This window comes from Scardinius erythrophthalmus, assembly GCF_964197995.2.
Source record: "Scardinius erythrophthalmus genome assembly, chromosome: 1".
In the NCBI taxonomy this organism is placed as follows: Eukaryota; Metazoa; Chordata; class Actinopteri; order Cypriniformes; family Leuciscidae; genus Scardinius; species Scardinius erythrophthalmus.
Window position 1 is genome coordinate 47,064,352 of NC_138221.1, and position 27,746 is coordinate 47,092,097.

At 40.5% G+C, this 27,746-nt stretch overlaps 1 protein-coding gene across 1 annotated transcript in view; it reads right to left on the reverse strand.

The window, feature by feature from the left end:
* The window catches only part of cacng2a (calcium channel, voltage-dependent, gamma subunit 2a), a gene marked incomplete at both ends in the record, with an annotated part of 87,713 nt that overhangs the window by 12,141 nt on the left and 47,826 nt on the right, over positions 1–27,746 (reverse strand). The gene's annotated exons all lie outside the window — the stretch shown is intronic.

A 27,746-nucleotide genomic window follows, 5' to 3' on the forward strand; every position in this document is an offset into this window, starting at 1 on the left:
TCACCTTCGGTAGCTGCCTGATAAGGTCTGCTAAACTGAAAGTAAGCGGCCACTAGCTTACAAAACCCAGCACCACAGTGAAACTACTCAGGGAGACCTGGAGAGGCCTACTACCTGACAACCACAGTATGTGGGAGCTCACCTTCAGAGAGGCCTGGTGAAGCCTACTATCTGATAACCACAAAACGTGGGAGCTCACTTTCAGAGAGGCCTGGAGAGGCCTACTATCTGATAACCACAAAACGTGGGAGCTCACTTTCAGAGAGGCCTGGAGAGGCCTACTACCTGAAAAACCATGCTCAGTGGAACACACAGTAAGTGGGAGCTAACCCTTCAAGGAGGCCTGGAGAGGCCTACTACATGACAACCACAGTATGTGGGAGCTCAACTTCAGGGAGGCCTAGTGAGGCCTACTACCTGATAACCACAGCGCATGGGAGTTCACTTACAGAGAGGCCTGGAGAGGCCTACTACATGACAACCACAGTATGCGGGGGCTCAACTTCAGGGAGGCCTAGTGAGGCCTACTACCTGATAACCACAGTGCATGGGAGTTCACTTACAGAGAGGCCTGGAGAGGCCTGCTACATGACAACCACAAAACGTGGGAGCTCAACTTAAGGGAGGCCTACTGAAGCCTACCACAGTACATGGGAGTTCGCTTACAGAGAGGCCTAGAGAGGCCTACTACCCATTACCAGAAAAACCACATTAAGTGGAAACTCAAAGTATGTTGGAACTCAACTCCAGGGAGGCCTGGTGAGGCCTACTACCAGAGAACCATAACATGAAGGAGCTTACTTTCAGGGAGGCCTGGAGAGGCCTACTACCTGAAAACCACAGCTGACATTGGGCCAGACTGGCATTCCAGTTGACTGTCTATGGGGCTTTGCCTTCAGGGAGGCCTTATGAGGCCTACTAACTGATAGTTCAACCTCAGGGCCACTTAGTACCACAGTATGAGGGATTTAGCCCTCAGGGAGGCCTAGTAAAGCCTACTACCTGACCCCCACAAAAAATGTGGGAGCCCATCTCCAGGGAGGCCTGAAGAGGCCTACTTCCTGAAACAGTCTAATCAGCTGGATGTGACTGCTGCTGGGGACTCGCCTAACAGGGAGGCCCGGTCGAGCCTACTAGCTGATAGCGAGTCTTTCTGCTACTTTAATGAACACTGCTGGAACCATACTAATAAAAAACTTTCCTAAAGTTTTGACCTAGTGTATGCTCCACAATGTTGTGACCCACCTCCGAGGAGGCCTGTTAAGACCTACTACTCGGTAGTGAGTCTTCTGCCCGAACTACCAGGGCCAACCAACGAAGGTGAGCTGGCCTAGGAGCCCTATCTTAGGGGCTACCCGGTCAAGGAGGCCTGCTGGGGCCTACTACCTAACTGTGCAGCCTTCAAGGCAGAAAAACTGTTACTACAGCACTTACAGCATCCTGGCACCTAATCACATTGCCAAAGGCAGTGTACTCAGCAAAAAGCAATACCCTCATAGCAGGGGAGTACAACATACGCCACTCTGCCTAGCGGAGGCCCCATTTTAAGGGCCTACCTACTAAATGCATGGGCATCAGCTCATGGCAATGCTCTGGCTTCAAGGGAGCGGAGTTCAAATACCGGAATGAAATGTAGTTAGAACTCCCTGCTCACCCGGAGCCATCGTGGTGTGAGGTAGATAATACAGAGCTGAGAATGGATTACTCAAAACTACCCCGCGTTTAGTGGGGGAGAAACACCATATGCCCCTGAAATGTTAGACAGGGAGCGGGCCTGCAAGTGGCTCCAAAGGGTGACAGGGATTTGTCCTGTGCCCAGCCTGGGGAAGCGGAGCTTGCTTGCAAGCCAACCAACCTTCACCCATCGTTCGAGTGGTTCAGCTCAACGGGCTGAGTGGAGCCAGCTCTAGAGGCCTAAAAACAAGTAGCTCTGTTCGACAGGGTCTGGCAAACTATCACATCGCAGAGCGAAAGACAGCCTGACCCGCCTGAAGGATCATACCTCAACTACCACCCTGCATTACTCTATCACCCCTGAATGCAGTGAAAGGGGCGGGCCTTGGCCAACAACTCCCATTTAAGGGAGGAGGCTGAAATCTAGGGGAGGAAGCCTAACACATAATGAATGCGGCAGCTATACTTAGCAGAACGCCTCCAACATCCCAAACATAGCCTAGGCCAGCTACAGAGGCGGCCCGGGTTAGGGCCGACCCATAAGCATAGATCTACCTGAGGGCTCAGAGGAGCCAAAGCCAACTTGATTGAGAGGCTGTGAAACACTCAACCTACTGACACCTTACAGAGCTCAGGGGAGCGAAGTACTCAGGATACAAATGTCACAAACTGATAGGTAAGACATAAGATCTATCTGAAGCGCCAGCGTCAGTCTAAACCTAAACAAAAAAGCTTTTTTTTTTTTTTTTTAGGAAGACCAACTACTCTACCCCTGGGTGGCTAATAGCCCTGAGGCTAAACAGAAATGAGCGGCGGCCCACCACGCATAAAAAATGTTATGACCGGAAGGCCATCACACACTCAGCACGGAAGCCAAATCTTCTTTGAGCTTCTCCCTAATTCGTTCCAGCCACCAACTGAGGGGAGGCTTCAGGGCCCTGAAGTCCAAAACTTACTTTACCTTATTCCTCCTTGCCAGTACGACTCCCTAGGTCTATACAGGGAACGAGGTCTGTAGAGAAATAAATGTCAGTGTTATTTGTACACACAGATATTCTTAAAAGACCAATCAGCTCACCTGCGGCATGCGGAGTGAAGACTCCACCAGAGATTCACAAAAACCTGGGGTCCACCACTTTTACATGCCTAAAAGAGGCGCTCACACTAATCAAGCCAAGGCGGGCCAACAGAACATAGTTCTATCATGGGCCCAGCCCCAGGCCTGATGTAGCAAGAACGCCTGGGGAGTCAGGAAGAGAGAGAGGGCTGGTAGAAAAAGGCCCTCCAGGGAGATCAACCCTTACTCACGCTGTGTGCGCTTGCGCTGGATGACCTCCCTTAGATCCCTCTTCTTGCGGGAGGCTCGCCTTCTCTGTGTCCTACTCCTCCATGGAGGGGGCGCACGAGAGGCGACACTGGACCTCTGGTCCTGTCTACGGTCCTCGGACCGAGAGGGACCAGGGCCTCCCGTCTGCCTGGGCTTGGACCCGGATCTCAGCGGTATACATGTTTCAAAAGCAGCTGAGCGTGCCTTCGCCTCTCTAAACTTCCCAACCACCGTCATCCACGGAGGTGCCAAAAAGCTTAGAAGGCGAAACTGGTGAATTGAGGAGAAAAGGATTTCTCTTTCTCCCCGATATCAGCCATGTTAAGTCACAGATGCCTCTCCGTGGCCACCATCGCTGCCATCGATCAGCCGATCGCGGCAGCAGGCCCGGAGAGACAAAACTGTGGTTCGACGCAGCTCAGCAACCGCCTCAGGGGACAGCCCCGCCCCCTGGTCGAGATCCCACAGCAGGTCAGCCTGGTAAGCTTGCAGCACCGCCATGGTATGGGGAGCAGCGCCGGCCTGACCTGCTGCCGTGTATGCTCTGCCATTCAAACGAGCTGATACTTTAAGCGGTTTGGATGGCAGGGTTGGAGCTTTAAGTGTCGACACCCGCCCAGACACGAGATATTTTGTGAACGTCTCGTCAATCGGCGGTATCGACACATACCCATGCTTCCCGATCCACTCAACATCAGCGAAATCACCCCGCTGATGTCAGTGAATATGAGCAGAGCATGGGTTCTTCCAAGCCCTCTCGATCTCAGTATGGAGATCAGGAAGGAAAGGAAGGCTCACCTGAGCTGGTGCCATATGTTCAGGGAGAAATCGATCGTCAAGCCTGCCGCGAGCGATCTCTCCCTGAGCGCGCCGCCATGGCAACTGAAGTTTGTCGGCGGCGCGCCCCATATCAACCACCAGCTCAGCATACACGGGGCAGGATGGCTGACGAGGCTCTGGATCTAATGCATCCTCATCAGCCATTTCTTGCCCGTCCTGAAGAGCACTCTCTGCAGTACCAGTAGGAGAAACGTCTCCGTCATCCACCTGCAACACGCTCTCGTCAGTCGATGACGCATCTGAGAGGGTTTTTTTTTTTTTTTTTTATTTGCACAGGACGCTCCCTCGAGAGCGTCCCGTGCGTGCTCTTCACTCAGACAGAAAATGCACATTTCATGTGTGTCACCCGGCAACAAAAACCTTGGGCACGGGTCAACACATATAATGAAATTCTTACCTTAGGACTTGCCTTAAGTGTGCGCTTCATTTTCTAATTGCCGTTAATGCTTGACATTAAGACCAGACAAAACAGTCCCTGAAGACGAAAAGATGTTGTCATGTTTGCAAGGCGCCCTTTTATACTTGCAGGTCGCATGTTAATCATTCACGTTAATGATTCACGGGCTGTCGCCGGTCAATGTGATTGCCGTGATTTGATATTGATTTCAGACACCTGTCACGCCTGAGGCGTTCCCCATAGCGTCATTCTGACGTAGTGTAGAGTTCCCTTTCGAAAGGGAACAACGTGTAGCCTAAACATTATGTTTCTTGTCCACGACATGACAAGATTTTTAGGAGTCAAAATCGTGTAATCTGACACAACGTAACAGACAAAAAAATTGATTCGAATCGTAAATCGAGTTTTTTTATAAAAAAATTGCCCAGCTCTACTTCCTATTCTATATTCTATTTTCAGTGTTGAGAAAAAATACTCCCTTGGTATTTCAACCAATCATCGCAGAGACTTAAACTAAATTGAGATATTAGTTTGAAATGCTCCCGCTGATGATCTAGCAACTATACCCTTAATTATTGAGAGTAGAGATATTGAATATTTGATTGCCGACAAATTTACCAAGATGCTATTCAAGCAGCAGCTCAAATAAAAAATGTAGGAAAACGCCACGCCTAAGTCAGATATAGGTAACAGCAATCCGCTTTACTAAATGGCCGAACATGTTCTTTTAACATGGACATTTAAAAGGACAGAAGGATGGATTTTTTTCCTCAAGTGATGGGCTAGTAGGTGAGTGCCAATATATTTATATTTTCTTGCTGTATGTGTTTATTTTTGTATTTTAAAAAAAAAAACATTTTATGTCTAAAAGTGACCCAAGAAAGCCATTTTAAAGCAGTTAATATATATATATATATATATATATATATATATATATATATATATATATATATATATATATATATATATTTAAATCCTTGAGAGAGGATCCGTTAAAATTAGTGTGCCTCTATTTTAAAATACAAGAGCAGCCACTGGTCACAACTCTACAAAGAATAGTGAAGACAGACATACTGACAAACTCACTAGCAAAATGAAGCCAGTAATAAACTTATGTTCAATGATGAGGAATTAAAAATATATATTTTGATATATAATATGTACATTTAATATATAAATGTATATATGTATATGTATGTAATAAAATATGATAAATATGTAGTGACTGTACACAATTCATAATAAACTCTCTTTCTGTAGGCTAATATTTATTTCACATTTTACTTGTATGCCAAACTAATGCAATGCTTTTAAACTAGCTTTATTTGGATGGTTAGGGTTAGAAAATATTACTGTATATGCATTTAATTGTGATGATTTGATGAATTATTCAGCATAATTCAGTTGCATTGATTGCAGGTTTAATCAGTCAACAGCATTAGCATTTTTTTTTTTTTTTGAAAAAAGGAAAAATACAGTTTCATGGCCTTTAAATATTGTCTATTCCGACGCCATTGGCAGAAAAGTTTATTTTGGACCCTGTTTGCAACTAAATAAAGGTGGATTTTTTTAGATGGATGTCCTTGCATGTTCTCTTTATCCTGCCTCTTTTTCCTCATCCCTCTCTCTGTAGGGTGTAGAGTTGCTGGGAATGGTCTGATTAAATATTAAGGTGTGCTGGGTGCTGACCCTGGTCCTGTCTCCCAAGTCTCTCTCTCTCACACACACACACACACACACACACACACACACACACACACACACACACACACACACACACACTCACAGGATGTGAAAGTGGGAAGGGAAAATATAATAACCTACATCTATTGATTGTTGACACAAGCGTTTAAAACGACAGGCTTGAAGGTGACAGAAGTGTCCTTGGAGACCAGGATGCCGTGTTGATTTTCAGCTGTTGTGAATGGGATTCGCCGCTAATGTTTCAAGGTTTAAGGTAATGGATATTTTTAATAGAGAGAACATGCTTTACAAAAGTCATTCCAGAATACCTAATAATATGTAATATGTTCTATAAGCTCAGTGAGATGCTTAGACATTCCTAGAAACAGTGTGAATCTCACACACAGACTTCATACGTTCCTAATCAGCCCTGTGGACTCACGTGGGCTCATAGAGACATGCTTTCACTCATAAAAATCTCCGGTCGGCACTCGCAGCTCTGTGACCTTGGCTTTGACCTTTCGGATCAGGCAGCAGCGCTGTATCCATGGCTGCAGAGGCTCTGGAGGAGGAAGAGAGAGAGGCGGATTCTCCCCAGGCTCCCTGCACTGATCACAGCCAGAGACTGACCAGCCTGAGGGCCTTTTCACACTGAGGCCGAACATTTGTTGGCAAATTTTCATTGCAAACAAAATTTTGAATAGAAACAATGGGTTTCCATTCTACCCCGTGCACAAATATTAGTCTGCCATTAGACCAATTTTTTTTTCTTTACGAAGAGTGGTGCAATTTTCTTTGTTTGTCCATTAAAAAAAAATGACTAACCATTAAGTGATGAGCTTTTGATCATGATTCTTGAGCCAGGTCATTTCATGAACCCTTAGTACTACAGAAATTGCTGGTCTCTTTTATAAGTCTGGTAATATACATTACCGGTTCAAAAACAGGTTCTTTTGAACTTTTTATTAATCAAAAAAAAAATATTAAGCAGCACAACTGTTTTTAACGTTGATAACAATAATTAATGTTTCTTGAGCAGCTAATCAGCTCATAGCAATAGCATCATGTGACACTGAAAACTGTAATAAGTTTTTTTTTCTTTTTCTGGCACTTTGAGTTAATCTAGCTATTTCCCACAAAGTGGGAACAGGAGTGTACCACCTAGTGTACAGGAGTGAATTTAATTTAGCCCTTTGAATATTCATTTCATCTTGGTGTGAATATACTTTTTGTCTGTGATCTATTGCACTTTCATCTTTCACATTTGTTATGACTTTGGCCTCATTCTGTAAAGTTACATCAAACACATTTTCGTGGGCTTTTCAATTTATGTATGAATAAGTATTTTCATTGTCTTCTGCTCTGTGTGTGAGTCTGTGAGGCTATTGTGGACCGAGAATGGAGGTTTGTTGGGGAGCTGGACTGATAATGTTGCCCCAGGGTAAGGTAACTCTTTCGGCAATCTGCCCAGACTCCCCAGGCATGACACTGGCACGAAGCACAGGGAAATTTTCACACAAGCCCTGTGTAGCGTTTGAGGGTCTGTCAGGGGCAGAAACACTGCCTGTGGGGTTGTTATTAACATGGTGGAATGGGCAAAGAGGAGAGAAGAGTCAGGGGCAAGTCAAGCCTGAAGCAAGGAAAAGAGAGGAGCAAAGCAGCAGTGTTTTTTTTTAATGCCGCCTTCTAGAACGCTTTGTGCTGGTGAACTGGGGCTTTTATCAGAGGTTGTTCTCAGACTCAAAGCTGTAAACAGCCGGGGCTATTGATTAAGTTATTACCAGTCATTCTTTTATTTATGCTTTCGAAAGAGGTCACCCTAAAAAAAAGATCTACCCCTTATAAAAAAGTACTTGGTTGTGATAGGTTGTAAAGCTATCCGATAGTAATACTAAAGTGCCTATATATATATACACCATAGTACTGAATGATTATCCTATTTATGGGCCATGCTATGGTACTTTAAAAATTACCATATAGTACTGTGGTAGATGTCCAAATTAATACAATACTCTACAATGTTTCATAATAGCTCTCTTTATCTATCCATTTATTTTCATAGTAGCTGATCTGCCTGCCTGTCTGTCTGTGTTCGTCCGTCAGTCCAGTAAACCTTCAAACCCGCTATAAGCATTTTTCAAAACTTTCAAAGAAGTCATTCAGTGTGAATTGTACTTGTGCATCCTGTTGGCTATGCCAATTCAAATGCAGTTAAAATGTTGAAGTCCTTCTCAGTTAAGTTCTGAATGACACACAATCCTGGTAACGGTCTAATAAAAGTTCCTTTGTAAAATAGCCCTTTTTCTAAAAGACAGTCCTCATGTTTCTAGCAGTCACACCGTAGCGCAGAGTATGTGAAGAACATCCTGTCACTCCCAGACTCTGTGCCACAGCTAACACTGACCTGGGCCAAATTAGCACTTCCACCTCTCGCCCTGCTAATGGCTGGTGAGGATGGGAGGGTGTGAACTGAGGTTCTTGTCCCATAACAGATAAGAGAGGGAGATCTGATCAGAGAGGAGGTAAGGAGACATGCGATTATCTAAGAGGTCATGGTTTTGATTTAAGTGGAGGTAAAAGATGCTGAAAGAGAAGATGGGGTTGGATAGGGCACACCCTTCGCAAACCGCCAGCAAACAGAGGTGGAACCCTCAAGGCAAGCGGAAGCGAGGCCGCCCAAGAAGTACATGGCGACGCGAACTTGACGCAGACGTCACAAGGATGGGCTTCAACTGGAGTCAACTAGAAAGAATGTCCCAGGACAGAAATCTCTGGAGGTCTACCTTTGGCGGTCCATACCCCGGGAGGGGTGGAGGGCATAAGAAGAAGAAGAAAAGATGCTGGTGGCTCGAGCAGATCCTTCGGGGGGGCGCTGCTCATGATGACGAGTGGCTTGCCTTGCACAGCACAGGACTTTAGGTTTAGGTATCTGTTCAGAAATCTGTTAGCATCCCTATTCACCTCAAGTTATGGTAGTTAGTGGGGGCTAACTAGGCTATGCTGACCAGCCAAACCTTAAACTTTAGGTGCAACACACCAACCAACTCATAGATATGCCTTCATTATGCTGCATGTATGAAATAACTGCTTTTGAACAACTGCTTGGAATTAGCGGGAGCTGCTACACATGGGGCATACATAATGCTCTCTCACACTAACAGGATGAATGCACACACTTTCTTTCTGACAGTGGCTGTCTTTGAACTTTCATTCTATCCATTGCTCGCCGTCTTTCCCTCACGCTCTCTCTCTCACACTCATGCTCATTGACAGCATTGTGGAAGAAAATTAACATTCACACTTAATCAGCCTCCCACAGGCTTGAATGTGCTGATGTGCAGGACAGGGTCATGCTAATCAGGTGCTTTAGCTTGCAGGCACATTGATTGAATACTACAAACGCTTATTAATCTAGCCCTGTCCCAGCACCTTGCCCTCACACACACACACACACACACACACACACACACACACACACACACACACACACACACACACTGCAGCTACATAATCCTAATCACCCATCTAATAATTAGGAATGAAGGAAATTACATATTTTCAAAACCAACTAGTCTGTGGGTTGTCTGTACAACTAGTCGATGAATCAGTTTTAAGGGAGCAGGTTGATTTCAGGTTCATCTGACCCTAATTGAAAGTGTTGTTTACACAAGATGTGTTTTTGTGTTCTATAAAACTAGACAGGCGAGGAGAAGAGAATGCAATGATATGGTGACTGGTTATTAAAAGTTGGACTATTTTTGACTTGAAACTTCAGACGTTCGAAGCAGGATACTCAAAAAACAGTGTGAGATTTGTTTGCATGCATACTCAGAGAGGCTTAGGTAGCGGATAGGTCATGTTGGTTGTCTACTTTGTCTATTTTGACATTTTTATATATAGTGGTGCTGTTATTAATTTGCATGTTGTGCTTTTGCTTCTAAACACTTTGCATCTTTAACTCTCTCGAAAAAGTCTTTAAATCTTTCAGTAAACATTTGAGGTATGCGTATATATATATATATATATATATATATATAGTGAAATATTACAATTGAAAATAACTTTTTTCTATTTTAAAGGGGTTGTGAACTGCATTATTTTAGTTTTTTATAATGTGTCCTGGGGTGTATAATGTTAGTATGATTTTTACATAAAAATTGCCATAATTTAGAAATAAGTTATTTTTCCTACCCTGATTTTAGTCCTCTGATTTGAATGCGCTGTTTTAAGGGGCCTGTCTGTGTGAGACTTCAGTGTAAATGCATCACATGTTATTTACCTACTTCTTGTCATGCGTGAATCAGTAGGAAGGGCTACAGTGGTAATGATGTAAAAGTAGGCATTGATCTACTTCTGTAGAGGCGTTCTTTCAAATATCTATAACGGTGACAGAACGCCCCCTTCTGGGAAGGTGCGACCTCACGCCGTGATGACGATGACAAGGGAGGTGGCTTTGGAGGAGGATGAAGAGGTGGTTAAGGGAAGGGAAGGGAAGGGAAGGGAAGGGAAGGGAAGGGAAGGGAAGGGAAGGGAAGGAAAGGAGGAACCAACAGTAGCCGTAGGGGTGGAGGGACGGAACGCAGTGGACGCCGTAAGTCCGGGGTGGAAGTAGAGAGTGATGACTGACCAAGGGACAGCTATGAGGTTACACGGAACGTTAAAATAGAGACACCAGCCACCATAGTCACATGTTTGCCGGGAGCCAGAGTGCCTGACATCAAAACAAATTTAAAAGTGCTAGCTAATGCTAATCATAAATTCTCTAAGATTATTATTCCCCGCGGCACTAATGATGTTCGACTTCGCCAGTCGGAGATTACTAAAATTAACATTAAAGAGGTGTGTGAACTCACAAGTATGATGTCAGGCACTGTAATTTGCTCTGGCCCCCTTCCTGTTCACCGGATTGATGAGATACTTAGTAGACTGTCCTCACTCAATGGCTGGCTGTCTAAGTGGTGTCCGCAAAATAATATAGGGTTCATAGACAATTGAAAAAGTTTTTGGGGCAAACCTGACCTGTTGAAAAGAGATGGTATTCATTCCTCCAGGGAGTGCCACTCTTCTCTCTAAAATCCCATCACATAGAGACTCTTTAACCTAGATATCATCATATAGAGACTGTGTCTGTTCCCCAAATTAGGAAATTCCCAAAAACTCCCAAACCCATTTAAGGGTAAAAATTTAATCGATGTACAACAAATAAAAATAGACATAATACAGATGAACAAATGATAAAGCTTGGGTTCCTGAATATTCGATCGCTTACTTCAAAAGCACTCATTGTTAATGATATGATTACAGATTATAACCTAGAAGTGTTGTGTCTGACAGAAACCTGGCTAAATCCAGAGATTACGTTACTTTAAATGAGTCCACCCCCCAGGATTACTGTTATAAAAACGAGCCACGTCTGAAAGGAAAAGGGGGAGGTGTTGCTGTAATCTATAGTAATATCTTCAGAATTATTGAGAAGTCTAGTTTAAAATATAATTCTTTTGAAGTGTTGGTGCTTAATGTAACTATCTAGTGTAAATGATAAATCACGCTTGACATTTGTGCTAGCTACTGTATACAGGCCACCAGGGCACCATACAGACTTGATCAAAGAATTTGCCGATTTTTTTTTTATTGGAGTTAGTACTGGCTGCAGATAAAGTCCTAATTGTTGGTGATTTTAATATACATATAGATAACCAAAAAGATGCATTGGGATTGGCATTTAGAGAGATTCTGAACTCTATTGGAGTTAGACAACACGTGTCAGGACCCACGCATTGTCATAATCATACTTTAGATCTAATATTGTCACATGGAATCAATGTTAATGCCGTTGAAATTCTGCAGCAGAGCGATGACATCTCAGATCATTATCTAGTCTCGTGTATATTCCATTTAGCCAAGGTTGCAAAGCTTGGTTGCAAGGCCATGGTACAACGAGCACACTTGGGTCCTTGAGAGCAGCCAGAAAAATGTAGCGCAACGGGAAGAAAACAAAACTAGACGAGAGAGAGCACGATTGCATACAGAAAAGCCTTAAAAACAGCTAGATCTGCTTATTTTTTGACTCTCTTTTAGAAGAAAACAAAGACAACCCTAGGTATTTATTTGACACAGTGGCTAAATTAACAAGAAATAAAGCTTGTACTTCTAAAGTTTCCAAAGAGCATAGCAGTAATGACTTTATTAACTTCTTTACTTACGAGATTGATAATATTAGAGAGAAAATTATAACTATGCAACCATCTACTATAGTATCGCATCAGGCAGTGCATTGTAGTGTCCCTGAGGAAACATTCCATTCATTTGTTGCAATAGGAGAGGAAGAATTGTCTAAACTCGTTAAATCATCTAAATCGACAACATGTATCTTAGACCCTATATCGACTAAGCTACTGAAAGTAATGCTTCCAGAGGTCATAGATCCTCTTCTTAATATCATCTTTGTCACTAGGATGTGTATCAAACTTTTAAGCTGGCTATTATTAAACCTCTTATTAAAAAACACAACTTGATCTAGAGAATTAGTCAATTACAGGCCGATCTCAAATCTACCCTTTTTGTCAAAGATACTAGAAAAAGCAGTATCCTCACAACTATGTTCCTTTTTAGAAAGAAATGGTATCTGCGAGGATTTCCAGTCAGGATTTAGACCGTACCATAGTACTGAGACTGCTCTCATTAGAGTTACAAATGATTTGCTCTTATCATCCGATCGAGGTTGTATCTCTCTATATTAGTGTTACTTGATCTTAGTGCTGCATTTGATACCATTGACCACAACATTCTTTTAAATAGACTCAAAAATGATGTTGGCATTAGTGGAATTGCATTAGCATGGTTTAGATCATACGTATCTGACCGTTATCAGTTTGTAGCAGTAAATGAAGAAATGTCTTATCGATCACAAGTTCAGTATGGAGTACCACAAGGCTCAGTACTAGGACCGTTGTTGTTCACTCTGTACATGCTACCTTTGGGAGATATCATTAGGAAGCATGGGATTAGTTTTCACTATTATGCCGATGATACTCAGCTCTATACCTCTTTGCGCCCCGACGAAACTTGCCAATTCAAGAAGTTAACGGAATGCATTGCTGATAATTTTTTTTGGATGACTAGTAATTTCCTATTACTTAATTCTGAAAAAACAGAGTTTCTATTGATTGGACCAAACACCTCTGCACGTACTAACCTAGAATACTGTCTAACAATTGATGGCTGCTCTGTCAAGTATTCGTTGTCGGTTAGGAACCTGGGTGTGCTCTTTGATACCAATCTTTCATTTGAAAGCCATGTTTCTAGCATCTGTAAAACCACATTCTTCCATCTTAAAAATATATCTAAATTACGACATATGCTTTCAATGAAAAATACGGAACAGTTAGTTCATGCGTTCATGACCTCAAGGCTAGATTATTGTAATGCTCTTATGGGTGGTTGCCCTGCATGCATAATAAACAAACTATAGCTGGTCCAAAACGCAGCACCTAGAGTTCTTACTAGAACAAGGAAGTATGACCATATTAGCCCGGTTCTGTCAACACTGCATTGGCTCCCTATTAAACATCGTATACGTAATGATTTAATGATTCATGTGGCTACAGTCAGATGTTCTTTGTCCTGTCAGTAAATCAAACTTCCAACGCTATCTCACGACCAATTCGTACGAATTCGTACGAATGATAAAAAGTTGGCTAATTCGTACTAATTCGTACGACCTCACTCGTACGAATTTGTACGATTTGTCTAAACCCACGTGATGGGTAGGTTTAGGGGCGGGGTCAGGGGTAGGTCATTCGTATGAATTCATACGAATTGGCCAATTCGTAAAATATGTACGATTTTGCAAAAATCGTACTAATTCGTACGAGTCAGGTCGTATGAATTCGTACGAATAAGCCACCTCGTAGAATTTGTACATTTTCCCGTGAGATCGGGCTCCAAACTTCACATTGTTTCTCTTAGTAGGGTGTAAATAATCTGTTATTTAAACTTACAATAGCTGTAGATGTCAATCAAACAGTGTATGTTTATCACTGACTGAGTTCTGGACTCGCGCCAATACTCCCGCAATAATCAACAAATCTCTTATTTACATTGTGTTTGCACTGTTAGTTATGATGAAAGCATTCGTTAGTGTGCAGAAATCGAGTTGTAATGACGAGATTGCTGCATACATGTCTCTGTGATCGGCTATGCTCATCACTGCAACCTTTCATGCCACAATCTAAATATAATGCATCAGTTTCAACATAGATCAGCAATTGCATTGCAATAATTATCACTTTTCACAAGTAGTTAACATTGAGAGCAGTAATAGTAAAACATGCTAAACGTTTTCGAGAGTACCACATGTAATACTAGCTATTTCATATGCAAAGATGTTAGCCAATCACAGCAGTGGGCGTTTACACTCAAGTCTCACACAGACACGCCCCTTAAAACAGAGCGTTCAAATCAGAGGGTGAAAATCAGACTTGGAAAAATGCCTTTTATTTCTAAATTATGAACATTTGAAGTAAAAATCATACTAACATTATGAAACAATATAACAATGCAGTTCATGACAACTTATCCATGATGACATTTGGTCAGAGTTTGATTGCCATCAACATAAACAACTAAATATATGGGAAGCAGTTTCTCCTTTTCAAAAAAACCTATTTACAGTATGTTGTTATGGTAGTTGAATTTTATTATTTGCATTGTAGAATTATATTTTTCCCCTGCTATCCTATAAAAACAGACCTGCTGTGACCCATTTTTGGGTCACAACCCACCAGTTGGGAGCCACTGATGTAAGTGCTACCCACTTTTTCCTGCCCATTTCACACTAGACATGCAAGCAGAGCGGAAACAGCGCACGAGCTGCATGTATACAGAGCAGACGCAGCACAGTGCTTTCACACTGACAACATGCCGAGCACGCAACTGAACCGCTGCTGAATGTGCAGACCTCCAATCACGTGCTTTTGTTTACGATCACCGGAATACAGCTGTGATGCATATAACATGTTAAACCATAACATGCTGTGTAGCGTGGTTTTTTTATGAGAAAAGGAATCTTCAACTTCAGCTATACTTGTAGTTTAAATAATTTAAACATGCTTTTGTGGGCTTTGCAACTCCTAGTACAATAGTCTCTTTTGTTGTTGTATTTTTTGCACAGTGCTGAAAGTCATATGGTGACTGTGAAACACAGTAGATTTCACTTACATGCTTTTATGGTGAAATTGTTCCTTTTTCGTGTCATCCCATGTTTATTTTGACCATGAACAATGCACTGTCACTTTAATTCAGCATGAGCAGCACAGCTAAATAGTTCTGAGCCAAAAAAAAAAGTGTGTTGTGTGAAATGGGCCCTACAGATCCTTTTTTATTTTTTATTTATAGCCTAGAAAGCATTAAAGTAATTGATATACTTACTCCAAGCCAATCACGATCATCCTGTATTTACCTTTTTCAATTGCAATAAAAGTCTTTTATCTGTCCATTTATGACCATTACATATCCACTAATACCTTAAAACACTCGAATCATTAAACAAACCTGGTCAGATTCCTCACTTTTTTAAATTCAAAATCCTCCACCTATTTCCATTGAGCTCCACTGATTTCTATCACAGTGTGCAGTATCATCCTACATTTCGTGCCTCTTGAGCCCAATAAGCGGCTGCTGCGGTCCCGGTAATGCTGGGAATCTGGTACAGTACACAGTGATGCAATTCACATGATCAACTGTGATCTAAATATATCAATAATGCAGAGCATGGCCTTTGCTATTATGATCATGGATCCGCAGGCTGGGCATGTGGAATCTCTATAAGCTAAGCGATGTCATATCAGGTGACACAGGCAGTGGCCTGCACTCTCATGTGTGTGTGCATGGGTGTGTGTGTGTGTGTGTGTGTGTGTGCTCCATGCCCAGGGCCTGAGGCTTCAGTGGCATGTGCCCCATCCCCCCTGCCAGCCCTATGATGGATTGTCATGTTTGGAGTAAGAAAATGAGAGAGAGATAGCGCCAGGAAGAAAGAAAGGTTAAAAAAAGAGGTGGCGAGGGAATGAGGATTAATTAAATCCCCGCTCGTACCGGTGATCAGGCCGGATGGTGGGCCTGATGGTGTCAGATGGTGTCTTCCTCTTTTATTGCAGTCTACTATAGCAGCAGTCCATCCTCTGCCTTGAGCTAACCTACTGCAGCCTCCGCACATGCAAACCCGTTGCTGTTCGGCCAGCCTCATTGATTTTATCGGCCAGTGTTTTGGTATGTGTGCGTCTGTGCGTGTGTGTCTGGGTCATCCAGTCACAGCCAGTTTTGGCCACACCGTGAGCCCGTGAGGGGGAGAGCCATACAGACACTGATACTCCAGAGCACCTGCTGGTAGTCGACATGTTCAGCAGTTCACACCATCGTGATAACTAATGTACAAAACACTTTGTGTTTATGATAAAACTTACAAAAGCTTTGTCTTTATGAAACTTATGTGTCCCTGTTGTGACATTCTTTATTTTGGTTGTGATACAATTTTATTTAGTGTAGTTTAATGCAAAAGTGTCATACTTATTCAAACTAGAGGGGGAGATGTTTTAATTTTTAATTTTGTCAGAGCAGGGCTTTTCAAACTTCATGTTTAAAAATCCTTTTTGTGCTTTGTGCGAGTAAAAATAAGAAGTGTGATAAACACACACAGCATTTATTTGACCACATTAGAATAATAAAACAGTAATATTGTGAAATATTATTAAATTTTAAATATCTGTTTTGAAATATAATTTGTTCCTGTAATGGCAAGGCTAAATTTTCAGCAACCCAAATCATTCTAATATGCTAATTTGCTGCTCAAGAAACATTCATTTTAATTATCAATGCTAAAAACAGTTGATCAAAACTTAAACTTAATCACAGTTAATCTTGATTTCTTTTGAAATCAAATTAAATTGTAATTTTTGGGTGAATTTGAATGTGTAAAAATTGCATACATTAATTCTGACAGCCCTAAAAATATATAGTACTTAGTAAAAAACAAAATTGACCCTAGTCATAGGGCACTATGTTAGGACCACCCTCTCAAAATGAATGGGTGCATGATCCCCCTTGTTTAATGGTCAATGTTAGTAGCATATTTTAAACAGAAACAGGCTAAAGCTAATGGCTAATGCTGTGGCTCTCATTAGCTGGATGAAGGCAAAACAAAACTGCAGTGAAAAAGAGAGAAGGCATGGAGTAGAGTGCATAAAAGAATACATGTGAAATAAATTCAGGCATTATCTCTTTTACCTTTTTCACCCTTATTACTCCTCTCTTTCTGTTTCTAACACCCTCTTGTCCCTTCTACCAGCTGGTTCACTTTCTCAAAATCTCTCTCTTGCTCTCACTCTCTCAGTCCCTCTTATTCCTTCTTTTTCGTCCTCCCCTCCCCCTCCTCTCAGCGCTGTTTGGTCCTGTGGAAGATTGCAGCTCTGACACGGCATGATCTAAAAACCCACTGGCGCTTCAGAATGCTTCAGCACTCTTATATAACAGTGTGTGGATGTGTGAAATGCCTGATTCCTCTGCCTAGGCTACATACCCATGATCACTCCAGCAAAGAGAAGCCTGCCACTGATAGGGCCTGTGTGAAAGTGTGTGTGTGCTTGTGTGTTTGTAGATGATGTGCTGTTACTATGCCATATATTTCTTTCATGATTACCCTCAGCGAGCGTACACCCGTGGGTGCTTGAGAATCAGTGCAGAATTCCCTCATAATAAAATGTGCATGAATCCATACAGTAATTTTGTATGTAAGTATGCAAATGTTGGGCTCTAAAAATACAGGCATGAATATACATGCGCTTTTATGTGCAGTGTTAGAACAGATGTGAACACTGACCTGTTTTTATTTCCCCCGGTTTTCCCCAAATCTTCATTTGCACTGTGTGGTTTTTCAAAAAAGTCAGTTCTTTGGTGTATCGCTGAACAGCATGACGCTTTCTATGACATCACTTATGTGTCACTTCACTAATGTGGCTCCTCGGTTGAAGCTCTGATTCCTTACATAACGTTTTCACGAGTGGTGGAGATGAGAGCATCCAAACCACAGTGACTACTAAAGCACAAGTCATGATACTAGCTGAAATCTCACTTCTAAATGCATAAAAAATTATCCTATTCAGATTTAGTCCAAAAGCTCCTCCAAATGTTTGTAAGGGAGTGAGTTGTATTTAGTATATTTCAGTATTCAGGCTAGATTCAGAATACCATACTTGCATGCTACACTCTTCACAAAAAAGATGGTTCTTTAAAGGTTCTTTTACACGTAGTTACAGTTCTATTTAGTACCGCATCACCCTGAAGAACCCTTTATATGCTGAAATGGTTCTTTGTGTTACAGTTTAGGGTTCTTTATTCCCACCTTTTAGTTTTTCAAATCTGTAACTGCCAAAGCCTCCTCATTACTGATTTTCTGGAGCTCAGCTACAACTAAAGTTACTACACAGACTGTCAACATACTCTCAACAGGTAAATTATTTCTTTCTTAAAATGTCTATAAATTATAACTGTAAAAATTGTATTAATCATTTCCTAACAATCATGTTTTTTTTTCTCTCTTTTTAGTTTAACAGAACATGTAAGTGTGAGCAGCTCTGTTCAGTTAAGGATACTCTTCTTCTCTTCTCCACAAAGTAAGTAACAGAGATATGAAATTTATGATTCATATTGTTTGTCACAAAAGACATCAAAGCTATACCATGACTTTAAAACAATTTTTCCTTGAACATGGTAAAGGGCTCATTCTGTCCATTTTTGCTAATTTTGGCCTTCATGAACATAATTGTTTTTACATTGGCTAATCAGATGGAAGAGACACAATGTAACTCTAAATTGTATATTTCAGATGCTGTCACGTATCATAACCTCATCATCTGCTGAGATAAACTGCCACTCAGAATACACACATAACGAAGGACGTAAAGACATCATAGAGGATTGTGAAAATATTTCACTGAAACTTGATCTTCATTACATCTACATCTTGTTCAATATCAATTGTTATTTATTAATGTATTCAGCTAACCTCTGTTGTTAGAGCACTGTAATTATTGCTACAATCTGCCATGTCAATAAAAAGTACCTAATTGACACAACATGCTGTTTTGTTTTAATGTAAAACCCAAATAGAGGCAACAAGATATAAGTCCAGGCAGATAGAGAGCTTAAAAAAACAATATTAATACATAATTTATAAAAAAAAAATAGTAATAATAGTAATATTAATAATATGAAGATACTAATATTAATGAAAATAAATATCGTTGAAAAGGTTATTTATAAAATCATTAAGGTTTTATATAGCACTTTCAAAGCATGGTTCTTTATGGAACCTTATAAAAAGCACCATTCTATTTAGCACCAAAAAGGGTTCTGCTACAAGCCGAAGAACCCTAATTTGGTACTGTTTAGAACCATTTTTCTTAAGAGTATACTATTACTATTTCTGCTGTTTAGCCAGTTGTGTACTACAAATATTGTTGGATCTTATGACTAATTGATTGTGATGTTCCTTATTGTAAGTCACTTTGGATAAAAGCTTCTGCTAAATGTAAGTGTAAATATTGCAGTAAGAGTAGAATGGTAGTATGCTGTTCCAAATTCAGCCTTGGTCTTAATCATGAGAATTATATGGTAATTCATGTATTTGAAATTACACATCACATTATATTGCCAAAGCTAAAATTGATCAAATTAAACATTTCCCTTTGTGTTTTCAGTCAGCCTTTAGTTAGCAAGCTAACAGCTAAGCCTACATGTTTAGCATAGCGTTAACTGGTAAAGAAAAGATAAGATATATAAACAGTGCAAAAGGGACAATACAGACATTTATAATGTTTCAGAGATTTCTATATCAAATAAATACATTTTTTTCCTAGAAAGTGTCCTGATTAAAAAAAAAAAAATGTATCAGGCTTTCCACAAGAATAACAACTGTTCTCAACATTGATAAGAAATGTTTCTTGAGCAGCAAATCATCATATTAGAATGATTTATGGATTGTGTGACTCTGAAGACTGGAGTAATGATGCTGAATTCAGCTTTACATCACAGGAATAAATTACACTTTATAATATATTAAAATAGAAAACAGTTATTTTAAAGTGTATTAATATCTATTACCGGCCCCAAACTTTTGAACAGTATAATCGCTTTGCAGGCTTACAGTTGTAATCAAAACTCCCATTGCAAATCAGGTTTATTGGCAAAATTTACAGACTTTCAGCTGTTTGCAATGAACAAATCAAAGAAAAGTAATTGAAACAGCTCAACACAACATATGTTTCAATTGGTTTCCTCAAATTCAACTGAAAATGCAACTTTTAATGACTTCCGCAGTCTTAAAATGATTCAACCCCCTGAATAGAATCCCTCACAACAGCACAGATCTGCAAAACAAGTGTTGTTAGTGTGGGTTTGAGGGTTCAGAAAAGCCCTCGAGTGACTGCAAAGGCCTGCAGCAAGATTTGGTGGCAACAGGCACTGCGGTTTCAGCTTACACAGTAAGGCGAGTACTAAACGCATGCGGTTTCCATGCCAGGACTCCAAGACGTACACCACTACTGACCCAAAAGTACAAGAAAAGTGCTCAAAATCATATTTAATATCATAAAATCATAATCATATCATATTTTGGGATTCTGCTTTGTATGTCTGGAAGAAGAAGAATGAAGCATCTGCTGAAAAGGACACTCTGTCTACAGTTAAGCATGGTGATGCTCAGTGATGCTCTGGGGCTGCTTCGCATCCTCTGGCACTGGAAACCAGCAGCGTGTGGAATGCAAGATGGATTCATTGAAGTATCAGGAAATCTTAGGAGAAAACGTCATGCCGTCAGTGAGGAAGCTGAAGCTTGGGCATCATTGGACCTTCCAACAGGACAATGATCCCAAGCATATTCCTCATTTCCACCAAGGCGTGGTTGCAGAAGAAGTCCTGGAAGATTCTACACTGACCATCACAGTCACCTGACTTAAACCCCTTATAAAATCCAAGGCCATTGCTTATGAGGAATGGGCTAATATTCCTCAGAAACGCTGCCAGAAGCTGGTGTCTGGTTAGACATCTTGGTTGCAGCAGGTCATAACAGCAAAAGTGTGTTCTACTAAGTACTAAAGATGCTTGCCATGAAGGGGTTGAATAATTTTAAGACTGCAGAAGTCATTAAAAGTTGCATTTTCAGTTGAATTTGGGGAAACCACTTGAAACATTTGTTGTGTTAAGCTATTTTGATTACTTTTGTTTGATTTGTTCATTGCAAACAGCTGTTCATTACAAAAGTCTGTAAATTTTGCGAATAAATGTGATTTGCAGTGGGTGTTGAATAATTTCGATTACAACTGTATATTAACACTCTGTATTACAACATGCTTTTTCAACAAGCAAATATCAATGCTAAAAGTGCACTTGCGTGCTGCACTACCTATTCAGCTAGTCAGTTCTTGTGGCAATGCAAATAGCGCATATCCCTCAGTGACTGGACTGCTCTTGAAGGATTCAGAACAACCTGGTAGTTAAGGTTAGCTAAAACACCCATTTTATACCCACAATGTTTGTTACCTTGTATTGGTAAAAATAAAGAAAATGTAAATGCATGACTTACTTTTTGAAACCTACACCACTGTATCTGCTCACTTTGTAGATCTCCAGTCACTCAGGACACAGTTGGTGACCAAAGTTACTACAGAACAGATGTCTAAGAGGATAAGACATAGACAGGCAAGGAGAAGAAAAGTAGGAAGAAGAGGAGAGAAAGTGAGAGAGACAGAAAACTGACCTATATAAGAAAGAGGCTGAAATATTTATGGAAGTAAGTGTCCTAATTCACAAGCCACTGGGAGCGTTGCAGCCTATTCGTCCAATTGCAGCTAAAGGGACAAAAAGGAAAAGGACAAACACACATGCGTTCATATATACTGTACGTGCACACACACACTCAGAGCATGTAAGGTCTGCGGTAGTTCTCTGTCCTGGCTTGCACGTTAACTCGACCACTCCTTGTCCACTAGTCCCAATATTCTCCCCTTTCTCTGGGTGTCGTTCTCTGAGCGGTTATCACAACTGTCTTTATTGCTAAACATATGGGAAGGCACAAGCACCAAGACTCATCGGCAAGGCTTTATCTGTGGAGTTAGCATGCAATGTGACTGACTCTGCACCCACCTAGCAGCCCAAAACGCGAGACATGCTTGGACAGATCCGACTCAGACGTTCAGATTGAGACCCGGGCGCCCAGAAAGTGAATGCATCATTATGACACTGTCAATTAATGATCAACCGCAATGGGGTCAATGCTGCCGCATAACTGCGTAACCTGCGCTGTTTAAATGCATGAGCTATAATCACAGGCTTAGTGAAGATTCAATTACAGCATGGTCAGGCACCTGTTTGGGGTGATGCATGAAGCTTTGATACCGAAGAAGGCTCTGTACTGAGATAATTGTATGGTCTTTTATCTGATATCATCATCTAACCAATGGGTGTTCGGTTAAGTAGGTTAAACGGTTCTGACTGGATGGGCAAATGCTCTGAAGGATGAGCCTGTTTCCTTGGCTGTGATTCTAAGGCTCTTGGCTGTACAAGACATTCTAATATATTATTATTGCTAAATGTTACAGTCTGAGCTGATATAAACAAGAAGTAACATAGTTGAAAATGTTATATGTTGATTTGGATCAGTTAGTGGTCATTCAGCTGGACGAAGCATACGTGAATAGCACAAAACTCAGGTGTCCCATGTGTTTTACTTGACAAAGCATTTCAAAAACCTAGTGTTCATGGTGATGCGTCACAACGGCCATGCTTAGATATTCATTGTCAGTGTTTTTGTTTGTTTATACAGAACAAATGTATTTACATTGTGATTTACACATTCTGCATAGTTAAGTTTACTTTATTGTGCATGTGCATAATTTTGACTATGACTGGATTATTCAAAACATTTATTTTCTCTATATAGTCTATATACAAAATTGTTGGTGAGGCTCTTTTGCTTCAGCATGCATGTGTATAGAACAAATGGGGGTAAAAGTGGGAAACTTCTGTGTGTGCTGATTGTAATTTAAAACTCAAGTTTCCCCCATCGTATGGGAAATATGTTTATATCATACATATTTAATATAATAATAATACTTATAAAAAATAACAAAGAACACAGAGTGAACTGCAGCGGGAGAAGTGCATGATCCAAGTTGTCCAAAACATTAGATTTGCTTTATAATAAGCACTTCAAACTAACCCATAAGCTTGCAGTTTAAAGTGGCTTGTCCTCCTGTCAGATGCTTGTGCTGTTTAATGCATTTGAGACCTTTTTTCCTCAGCGCATAATTTACATTTTACGGTTGTATCATCTATAAATGTTAAAGGTCACACAAGTATTTCCATTTTGCATAATGGCTCATTCTGACAGCAAGCGAGTCTCTGTTACACTTCAATAAAGGAGTTGCGGACCACGCAAACAAACAGATTGTAATAGCCTAGTGTTAATTTCAGTAACAAAATCTATGACAAAAAAACTTTGTTGATGACCTTTTTTCCAGGACTAAGGGCAACCTCACACTACAGGACAGACTACCTGAATTGCTGTGGTGCTCACACTAAGTTTTCCTGTCATCTGTCGTCGTCTTGTCATAGCAACGCACATGGGGACAGTGGGGCACAACCTAACCCTTTTTGACTTTCTCAGTTTGTGTAAATCTACTTAAGGTTTAGAGTATTTATTTTTCCCACATTAATTTCACACGTGTCTAGTACAATTATTATAAATACAGAGTATACTTTTTTCTTGATATACCCCGAAAGAATGGAAGTGAAATGTGACAACATGCCCCATAGGTGGGGTACATTGTAACATGACAATATGACAGCTTAAAATGCTATCTGATCTAATAAAAAAATATATAAAAGACAAACTAAAATACTTTCTTAAAAAAATACAATTATTACCTTTTTCAGATAAAATAATGGCATTTTTTAATAATTAAAAATAAAATAATTTTTGAGTTTGACAACGAACACACCAGAAAACACAGCTATACAACATAGTTCAAAACATAATAATAATAATGAATAATTTCTAAACATTGACTCTGTCTTTATTCACCTTTTTCTCATGTTTCCTCAATAGAATTCATAAAAGTATAGAATAGAATAGAATAGTTCTAATAGGGGCACATTGTAACGCAGTGTTACAACATGCCCCTCCTGCACAACTAGGATTTAAAACCGGCGAGTGTCTTCTGCTTGAACTATCTTAACTGTTAAATAACAGATATAAGATTAAAATGATATCAGATTTGTCTAATTCAAAATGAACACCAAACATAGAGATTAAAGTCCCCGTGAACCGGAAGTTGCAAACGACTTTTCTCCAGTGTTGTGACGTATTTCCCAGTGAAACGGAATATTGAACAGAGGGCAGGGTTTTACTCTAGCGCTCCTACTCTCCATCTCTGCTCATAGCAGACTAACGGTTTGAGGGGAGTGGTTAAGCGTTGCCCAAACCAATTCCTCAAACCTACGTCATCAGAGAAGGTCCTCCAATGCAGAGGGGAGGGGCATTTTCAGATTTTGATTAAAGATTACCATGGTAAAAAATTTTTTTTTTAAATATTTTCTTGCACGGATTAATTGTTCACCACAAGACTAGTAATATGCGCTAACAAAGTAAATAGGGTCAATTTTGATTTCATGGGGACTTTAAATTAAATAAAAAATTAACATAAGTAAGAAATTTACTTTTGCTATGGTTAAATAAATTTTCAGTGATATCTTCCAAAGATTTCTGAATTTTGGCCCATTTTTTCTCTATATAGTGTTGATATAGCAACTTGTTAAAACACTTACACTCACCTAAAGGATTATTAGGAACACCATACTAATACAGTGTTTGACCCCCTTTCGCCTTCAGAACTGCCTTAAATCTACATGGCATTGATTCAACAAGGTGCTGAAAGCATTCTTTAGAAATGTTGGCCCATATTGATAGGATAGCATCTTGCAGTTGATGGAGATTTGTGGGATGCACATCCAGGGCACAAAGCTCCTGTTCCACCACATCCCAAAGATACTCTATTGGGTTGAGATCTGGTGACTGTGGGGGCCATTTTAGTACAGTGAACTCATTGTCATGTTCAAGAAACCAATTTGAAATGATTCGAGCTTTGTGACATGGTGCATTATCCTGCTGGAAGTAGCCATCAGAGGATGGGTACATGGTGGTCATAAAGGGATGGACATGGTCAGAAACAATGCTCAGGTAGGCCATGGATTTAAACGATGCCCAATTGGCACTAAGGGGCCTAAAGTGTGCCAAGAAAACATCCCCCACACCATTACACCACCACCACCAGCCTGCACAGTGGTAACAATGCATGATGGATCCATGTTCTCATTCTGTTTACACCCAATTCTGACTCTACCATCTGAATGTCTCAACAGAAATCGAGACTCATCAGACCAGGCAACATTTTTCCAGTCTTCAACTGTCCAATTTTGGTGGGCTCGTGCAAATTGTAGCCTCTTTTTCCTATTTGTAGTGGAGATGAGTGGTACCCGGTGGGGTCTTCTGCTGTCGTAGCCCATCCGCCTCAAGGTTGTGCGTGTTGTGGCTTCACAAATGCTTTGCTGCATACCTCGGTTGTAACGAGTGGTTATTTCAGTCAAAGTTGCTCTTCTATCAGCTCTAATCAGTCGGCCCATTCTCCTCTGACCTCTAGCATCAACAAGGCATTTTCGCCCACTGGACTGCTGCATACTGGATGTTTTTCCCTTTTCACACCATTCTTTGTAAACCCTAGAAATGGTTGTGCGTGAAAATCCCAGTAACTGAGCAGATTGTGAAATACTCAGACCGGCCCGTCTGGCACCAACAACCATTCCACGCTCAAAATTGCTTAAATCACCTTTCTTTCCCATTCTGACATTCAGTTTGGAGTTCAGGAGATTGCCTTGACCAGGACCACACCCCTAAATGCATTGAAGCAACTGCCATGTGATTGGTTGATTAGATAATTGAATTAATGAGAAATTGAACAGGTGTTCTTAATAATCCTTTAGGTGAGTGTAGTTTCGTCATGCTAGCATGTGTGGAAGTATTTAAAACAAGGGTCTTACAACTAGCCCCGCGTTAGGTTGTGCCCCACTCTCCCCTACTACACAACACAACGCTGACGAGGTGCACAAACTAGAAATTTGGTCAAGAGGCAGTCCTGACCAACAGAGGGGGAAATAAACATGTTCTCAAATAAATTCAAGCGAGAAATTCACGCAAGTGATTATGAGAGCTTTCCATTTATACCATCTGCACTGTGATTGGCTGGATTAGTTCCACCTTGTCGTTGCATTTCACGCGCTACAAGATTCACATGGTGATAATATCAAATCATCCGGGGGTTTTGTCGCAGACCTTGGAAATCTGTCTGCGACAGCAAAATCCAGCCAAAAGTCATGTAGCATAAGCTGATGATGAAGAAGATGATGACGAGATGACACCAACGTCATTAAATGATAACTGCTGTACCAAAAACATACCAAACCGTGACTTCAAAAGTCACAATTGCAAACTGTTACACCCTAGTATGTTTTACTTAAAATCCTTTAAGCATCATCAGTAATTTCGTTGACAACATTAACACTGCTTTAGCACTTGTTCAGCCAGTCCAAAACAGTCCCAATGGGCCAGGACGCGCCCTGTAAATCCAGCACTTAGACTAATTTTTCCTCTCTCTCTCAAGTCTGCCATTGTCCTCTTCCACAACAGTTCCAGAATCTTTAATTACTTTTGGTTGTTACCATGTTGTTTCCAGTCAATTCAGGCCCTTGTTTTGATGACAGTAACTGATAGTCCTGCTTGTGAGTTTAGGATTGATGCGTGTGGCTTGTTTGACACTCACTTCCTGGGTCTGCTTGCGCAGACGAAAAAAGAGTGGAAATCAATGCTCTGTGTTTACGAGGGAGCCAGTGTACTGTAATCGGGCCTAGTTGAGCTGTACTGTACGAGCTAGAGTCTGCCGCTGCTGAGAGTCTAAACAAAGTGAGGAAACATTCACACTCTCCCGCAGAGACAACAGACCATCCTTACACGGCTGAACAGCATGAGAAAACCAAAGATAGGTGGAACAAAGTAAAAACTAGGATATTACTTGAATTACATCTCTATTGCAGTCATTTAGCATGAGAGACATTTCACTGCCTGCAACAGCTGGGAAGTAATAACCAGGCCCAGTCAGAATCTATTTTTATTTATTTATTTATTTATTTATGTATTGATTGCATTTTTGCTCATTTTTGTTGTTGGTGGGAAATCTGCTCAATTTTGTGAAAAGAATTGACAGTAAACATGGTAAAATGTGTTTCATGACAGTTATATTACTGCATTGTTATTGGTAGCTAAAATGACCCACATTATTTAATATTTTAATAGAGTTTTAATATTTGATTACATTTTAATTAAAAAAACTAAGAACAAGAATAACTATTTATTTAAACAGCGCAAATTTCCTATTTGTAGCTGAAAGCTAAAATAATCCACAATATTTAATATTTGAATTATTAGTACAATTTCAATATCTGATTACCTTTTTTAATAAAAAATAAAAAAGAATGACTATTTTTTAAAACAGCTAAGTGGTTAGAGTACTACATTCCTATTGGTGTCTGAAAGTTAAAAGTTATTTTTATTTGAATAATAATACAATTTGAATACTTTTCCAAATATTTTATAATTATTAGCAAAGAATATATTTAAGTCTGTGAATCATGGGAAACCTGCAGAGTTTTGCGGGCCTGGAAATA